Here is a 7707-nt window from a genome sequence, read left to right as displayed (position 1 = left end):
CTTCCTGATGGCAGCACTACTATTTAACCTATACAATGCTTGAGGAGCTAATTTAATTTAAATTCCTTAAATGGCCCTCCACTGCTTTTGGGAGAGAGCTAAAACTCTAAGAAGGTGCCCCCCGCTATTTCCCCTAAGTGCCTTCACTCAAGTCACATGGAGCATTTGCTCTTCATGCTTTTCCCACCCCCCCTTTTTTCCTCTTTCATGCTGTTTCCCAGATTTCGTCTATGTGTATAGTTTTCTCTGCCTGGAACCCATTCTCTGACATCAGTACCTGACTGGCACATATTCAGTCCTTATGACCAAGCCAAAACATTGTTTCTTCCAGGAAGCCTGTGCCGATCACCATGACTTAGCTGCTTATACTGGGCCAAAATGCACACTTTGCTTGTTCACGTCCATCATTCTTCAAGGGCAAAGGCAACTTATGCTTGTCACAGTGTATAAGCGGCAAATGTTTGCTGAGTGAATGAATGAACAAACAAATGAATGCATTAATATGGGGGATTTGGAAATGGGAGCAGAGATTTGACTGTGTTATTTATCTAAGAGGATTAACAATAATGTTTGTAATAATAATAATAATAACACCCTGTGCTTCCTTTTGCTCAACTGGCTTCAGCAGAGGGTTGGTTCTGGAAAGCACAACAACACATTCTTCATTCAGTTCAATTCCAGTGTTGAAAGGACATTGAGAGACACTCCAAGTTCATGCGAAAATGAATTCCTTTAATAGCAGTTAGTCAATAGGCCATAGGAAAAGTGATTGAAATAGATGATTCACTGCTGGGTTCAGTGAGAAGTAGTTTCAACCCTCCCCCGAGTACCTGGCAGGTAGGGAAGCTTGATGTCCTTTCTGCTGTCTTCAGACTCCAACATAGTCAACACAAGTTTGATCACTTAATATTTCTTTCCAGATTTCTGAAATAGGGAAGCTCTTATGATCCAAGAATTATGTATGGAACAATGGGCCACCAGTGGGTCACTGGATTTAGCTTTAAATATCAAAGTGCTACGATTCTTAATGAACAATAACATATTGATTGGTTCCAGACTTAAAAGTGATGATGGATAAATCTAGCAGACTAGCTTAAGAAACACTGCTCTAAAGCAGTTACCAATGTATGCCAGTGATACTGGGCTAAAATAGAAAGAAAAGGGGTGTCTAGCTGGCTGAGTCAGTGGAGTGTGTGACTCTTGATCTCAGGTTTGTAGGTTAGAGACCCACACTGGGTGTAGAGATTACTTAAAAATCTTTTTTAATTTTATTTTTAATTTTTTTAAAATTTACATCCAAATTAGTTAGCATATAGTGCAACAACGATTTCAGGATTATATCCCTTAGTGCCCCATACCCACTGAGCCCATCCCCCCTCCCACACCCCCTCCAGTAACCCTCTGTTTGTTCTCCATATTTATGAGTCTCTCCTGTTTTGTCTCCCTCCTTGTTTTTATATTATTTTTGTTTCCCTTCCCTTATGTTCATCTGTTTTGTCTCTTAAAGTCCTCATATGAGTGAAGTCATCTGATATTTGTCTTTCTCTGACTGACTAATTTCGCTTAGCATAATACCCTCCAGTTCCATCCATATAGTTGCAAATGGCAAGATTTCATTCTTTTTGATTACCGAGTAATACTCCATTGTATATATATACCACATCTTCTTTATCCATTCATCCATCAGTGGATATTTGGGCACTTTCCATACTTTGGCTACTGTCGATAGTGCTGCTATAAACATTGGAGTGTTTGTATCCCTTGAAAACACACACCTGTATCCCTTGGATAAATGCCTAGTAGTGCAATTGCTGGGTCGTAGGGTAGTTCTATTTTTAGTTTTTTGAGGAACCTCCATACTGTTTTCCAGAGTGGCTGCACCAGCTTGCATTGCCACCAACAATGCAAAAGAGATCCTCTTTCTCCGCAACCTTGCCAACATCTCTTTTTGCCAGAGTTGTTAATGTTAGCCATTCTGACAGGTGTAAGGTGGTATCTCATTGTGGTTTTCATTTGTATTTCCCTGATGATGAGCGATGTTGAGCATTTTTTCATGTGTCAGTTGCCCATCTGGATGTCTCCTTTGGAGAAGTGTCTATTCATGTCTTTTTCCCATTTCTTCACTGGATTATTTGTTTTTTGGGTGTTGAGTTCTTTATAGATTTTGGATACTAACCCTTTATCTGATATGTCGTTGCAACATATATGTGCAAATATATATTGCAAATATCTTCTCCCATTATGTCAGTTGCCTTTTAGTTTTGTTGATTGTTTCCTTCACTGTGCAGAAGCTTTTTATTTTGATGAGGTCCCAGTAGCTCATTTTTGCTTTTGTTTCCCCTGCCTCTGGAGACGTGTTGAGTAAGAAGTTGCTGCAGCCAAGATCAAAGAGGTTTTTGCCTGCTTTCTCCTCAAGGATTTTGATGGCTTCCTGTCTTCCATTGAGGTCTTTCATCCATTTTGAGTTTATTTTTGTGTATGGTGTAAGACAGTGGTCCAGGTTCATTCTTCTCCATGTCGCTTACTTAAAAATCTTTAAAAAATAAAATAGAAGAAAACATTAAATCCATAACCCAGATGGAACTGCCAGCTTTATTTTTTCAAATTCAAATAATCAGGATTTGTTGAAAGAAAATTACCTGCTAGTGAAAGTCATTCATTAGAGTTGCTTTAAGGATACAATGTTATTTTAAAATTGTTTTCTTTCTGTAAAAAGTAACAGAATGGGATCAAAACTACAATGAGATATCACCTCACACCCGTCAGAATGGCTAAAGTCAAAACCACAAGAAACAACAAATGTTGGTGAGGATGTGGAGAAAAAGGATCCCTCGTGCACCGTTTGTGGGACTGCAAACTGGTGCAGGCACTATGGAAGACAGTGGTGTATAAGAGGCAAATGTTTCTTGAGGAGTTGAGTGGATGTCCCTCCAAAAGTAGAAATAGATCTACCATACGATCGAGTAATCAGACTACTGGGTATTTACCCTCAAAATACAAAAACACTAATTCAAAGGGATGCACGCACCCCATGTTTATTGCAGCATTATTCGCAGTAGCCAAATTATGGAAGCAGCCCAAGTGTCCACTGGCAGATGAATAGATAAAGGAGAGGTGGTGTATATACACAATGGAATATTATTCAGCCATAAAAAGAGTGAAATCTTGCCACCTGCAGCAACATGGGTGGAGTTAGGAGTATATTACGAAGTGAAATAAGTGTCAGAGAAAGGAAAATACCATATGAGTTCACTCATAGATGAAATTTAAGAAAGAGAACAAATGAACAAAGAGGAAAAAGAAAGAGAGAGAGAGAGAGAGAGAGAGAGAGACAAACCAAGAAACATATTCTTAGCTATAGACAATAAATTGATGGCTATCAGAAGTGAGGGGGCTGGGGAGGTGGGGGGAATAGGTGGTGGGGAGTAAGGAGCGTACTTGTGATGAGTACTAATTCTGAGTATAGAATTGTTAAATCACTATATTGTACACCGGAAACAAATGCAACACTGTAGGTTGACTATACTGGGATTAAAATTAAAAACTTAATAAAAGAGAAGAAAAAAAACCCACCCCAAAACGCCAAAACCAAAGCAAAGCAAAACAAAACAAGACAAACAACCAGTTCCTCACCGTGCATGTCTAGGATGTGGCCTTCATCCCCAAGCTCCAAGATGCCAGCTAGTGTTGCAGGATGCTCCAAGCAGCAGGATGGAGGAAGGGACCAAAAAAGGGGAGCAGAGTACCTTTTTTTAAAACCAGATTTCTAAGGGTGCCCAGGTGGCTCAGTCGGTTGAGCGTCTGACTTCAGCTCAGGTCACGATCTCACAACTCGTGGGTTCGAGCCTCTTGTCGGGCTCTGTGCTGACAGCTCAGAGCCTGGAGCCCGCTTCAGATTCTGTGTCTCCCTCTCTCTCTGCCCCATCCCCACTCATGCTCTGTCTCTCTCTGTCTTAAAAATAAATAAAACATTTAACAAAATAAATAAATAAAACCAGATTTCGGTTTACATTCCATTGGCCAGAGAGTAATCTCATAGCCACAGTTATGGGAGTACAGGGAGGGCAGGGGCATATACTTTTTATATACTTTTACATAAAAGTAAAGTTCAATAACAAATCTTTTGTCCGTAAGACAGACATAGTATTAAGCCTTTGTCCTAAGAAAATTTGAAGCAGAGGAAGGTTACCCAGGTACTGGATGGCCAACTTAAAATTTAGGAATTCTAGTTTGTGTCATTATACCATGTCGTCTCTCAATCTCTTATTTAACAAAGTAAATACATGATTTCTATACCAGTACATTTAAAATTATAAATTTGTAATGTACTAGTGGAACTGGAAACATGCTATTGACCCAAGGGAGAAGGAAACTAGTATGTTCCAAGAGGGGGGAAAAAAGGAGTAGCAGAATGGGGAATTCTATGTATCACCCTTGGAAAGTGCTTGTGTTCTTTGGGGGACCACCCAGTACACCACACCCCTCCCACAAGCACGAGCTCCACAGAGGTAGGGACCATGTTCTTCGTCTCTACCTTCCCAAGGTTTGGTGCAGAGCCTGGGTCTGATAGATGCCCAATAATCCTTTGAATGAGATGGCATTTATCACCCACACATCCACCGTCTCTGTGGATTTTGTTTTTGCTGTGCAGCCACTTTTGAAGCGCAGCTCAGCACTTTCTTACATCTATAGCGAATGAATTGCATTAGCTTCCAACGTTGATTTGACTGAGAGGTTTTTAGGGAAACTAGAGAAAACAGCTTACCTTAACAGAGCGTGACACACTTTGTCCCCCCTCAAACATGCACTTCTCGTCTCTTACTGTGTCTTAGGTTTGGGCACTGATTCCTTCTCCCTTAGAAGTCTATGTTTCCCAAGGAGTAAGATACATATCCATAAGAGACGCTTTTTGTTGTACATGGAACGATTTTACATCATTCCTAGAAATGATGTAATATCAAATCTTGTGGGCCGAAAAAACTATTCTTAACAAATGTTTTTCTTAATCCTTCTGAATATGCCAACGAGAATGATTTCAGTTTGCTATTGTGTCTCCTTTATTTTTGCATTTGTTCTATGCCTATCTTTTTGTTGTTGTTGTTTTTTCCCTTTCTTTTCTTTTTCCTCTTAACAAAAACTAAGTAGTACTCAGGCCAGAACCTCGATGAGATGGTGGTTTCTTTTCCTTTTTTAAAAAATATTTATTTATTTATTTTGAGAGAGAGAAAGAGAGGGAGAGTGTGAGTGCAGAAGGGGCAGAGAGAGAGGAGAGAGAGTCACAAGCAGGCTCCACACTATCAGTGTGGAGTCTGATGTGGGGCTTGAACCCGTGAACCATGAGCTCACGACCTGAGCCCAAAATCAAGAGTTGGACACACAACTGAACAAGTCACCCAGGCACCCCGAGATAGTGATTTCTAGCTAGACTTTAGTACCTTAACTTTCTTCAAATTGTATTCATTTTTATAATTACTTCTGTATATATAAAATTATACTAGCTTTTATTTCTTTTATTTTTAAGTTTATTTATTTATTTTCAGAGTGAGAGAGGCAGAGAGAGAAGAGAGACAGAGATTACCAAGCAGGATCTGTGTTGTTAGTGCAGAATCCGATGCAGCGCTTGAACTCATTAACTGCAAGATCATGACCTAAGCTGAAATCAAGAGTTGGAGACTTAACTGACTGAGCCACCCAGGTGCCCCTAGCTTTTATTTCAATGTAGTGCAATAGATCTTTCTTCTAGAATAAATTTAAATTTAAAATGCAGTCATTTCAAAGAAAAGTAGTAATTGATGATTGATAACTTTAGAAAAGTAGAAAATGGTAATGTTTGGGGTTTGGAGAAATGGCATTAGATTGAGTTGGATTTTTCGTTATTATTGCTGTTAAGAACAGAGACTCTGGGATGGCATAATGGCAAAATTTATGTGTCAACGTGGCTAGGCCACTGTACCTAGATAGTTGGTCAAACATTATTGTAGTTTTTAAAGATATGACTAACATTTAAATCAGTAGACTTTGAGTAAAACAGACTATCCTCCATAATGTGAGTGGGCCTCATCCCATTGGTTGAAGGCCTTGAAAGAAAAAAAACTGACCTCCCTCATGTAAGAGGGAATTCTGTCAGTAGACTGTCTTTGGACTCCAACTGCTACTCCTCCCTGGGTCTCCAGCCTGCTGGTCTACCCTGAAGATTCTGGACCTGCCAAGCCTCCACAATCATGTGAGTCAATTTCTTAAAATAAATCTTGCTCACTCTGTCTCCGTGTCTTTCTTCCTCTTTCTGTCTTCATATACACACCCACATACACACACCCACACGCACACACCCTATTGATTTTGGTTCTCTCTGGAGAACTTTGACTAATACATAGTGTTACCTGCATTTTAAATGAGGCTCAAAAGTTAACTGACATCCCTTAAACGTGGCAGGGCCAGGACTCAGCCATGGTTCCGAGTCTGTCCATGATCCCATGTGGCCTTTGCAATTACAGAACCTGTTATAGAATAAAAAGAAGACAAAAGTGTTTTCAAACTTTAGTCATGGCCCAAGAGATCCATAGGGTTCACAGGTCAGGAGAAGCAGGTAAAATGGATGTGAAATCCCTGTGGCCAAAGAAAGATTCCTCTTGGATGTCATCCTTCAGAAAGTCCCTAAGAGCGCCCGTGCACACCTGTGCACACACACACACACACACACACACACCCCAAACTAATATTCACAGAGCTCAGGTCTAGGATCAGTTACTTGTATTTATTCTTCAATGCTTCTTTATGAAAATATTGCTGGAACAATCATCAGCCAATCTGAGTTTATTGCCACCTTGACGGTATAACAGAATATCAGAATTGGGTGGGGGGCAAAATCAGGATATTTGGATATTTTGAGGTGTGAGGGGCTGGTTTAAGACAGGTCTTTCAATGCAGGGGCTTGATTAGGATCCGTGGACACAACGAGGCAGGGGCTACCAGGGGGAAGGTTTAGAAGCGTCTTAAGGTATAAACAGTCATTTGATATTCTCTATTGAAATATTGAGCAGTCTGATGTTCACTTACATCTGTTTGATTTCAGAAAGTTCCTAACAGGAACAATAAAGTCATTTGCAACTTTTTATCTTCCTGGGCAAGAGTTTCCCGGAATAATAAAGTCATGTTGTCAAAGACAGTAATGGTGTAATTTGTTTTTGCCATTTAACAACTTTGCAGCACGACTTATTTGTTTTTTTTAAATTTTTAATTTAATTTATTTTTAAATTTAAATCCAAATTAGTTAGCATATAGTGCAACAATGATTTCAGGAGTAGATTCCTTAGTGCCCCTTACCAACTCAGCCCATCCCCCCTCCCACAACCCTTCCAGTAACTGTTCTCCTTATTTAAGAGTCTCTTATGTTTTGTCCCCCTCCCTGTTTTTATATTATTTTTGTGTCCCTTCCCTTATGATCATCTGTTTTGTATCTTAAAGTACTTATATGGGTGAAGTCATATGATATTTGTCTTTCTCTGACTAATTTCACTTAGCATAACACCCTCTAGTTCCATCCACATAGTTGCAAATGGCACCTTTTTTTTCTCCTTTTTAAAATTTTTATTTTATTTTTTTAGTTTGCATCCAAGTTAGTTAGCATATAGTGCAACAATGATTTCAGGAGTGGATTCATTAATGCCCCTCACCCATTTAGCCCTTCCCCCCTCCCACAGCCCCTCT

At 39.7% G+C, this 7707-nt stretch overlaps 1 long non-coding RNA gene across 1 annotated transcript; it reads right to left on the bottom strand.

Moving 5' to 3' along the window:
- Positions 1 to 2248: 2248 nt before the first annotated feature.
- Positions 2249 to 7212, bottom strand: LOC113593902 (uncharacterized). The gene is made up of 3 exons (XR_003414267.2): positions 3634 to 7212; positions 2640 to 2706; positions 2249 to 2533 (listed from the first exon to the last, which is right to left on the bottom strand). It is a non-coding gene; the product is annotated as an uncharacterized LOC113593902 (long non-coding RNA).
- Positions 7213 to 7707: the final 495 nt, after the last annotated feature.

This window comes from Acinonyx jubatus, chromosome B1 (genome assembly GCF_027475565.1).
Source record: "Acinonyx jubatus isolate Ajub_Pintada_27869175 chromosome B1, VMU_Ajub_asm_v1.0, whole genome shotgun sequence".
Classification (NCBI taxonomy): domain Eukaryota; kingdom Metazoa; phylum Chordata; class Mammalia; order Carnivora; family Felidae; genus Acinonyx; species Acinonyx jubatus.
This window is presented reverse-complemented; position numbering and strand designations above follow the sequence as displayed.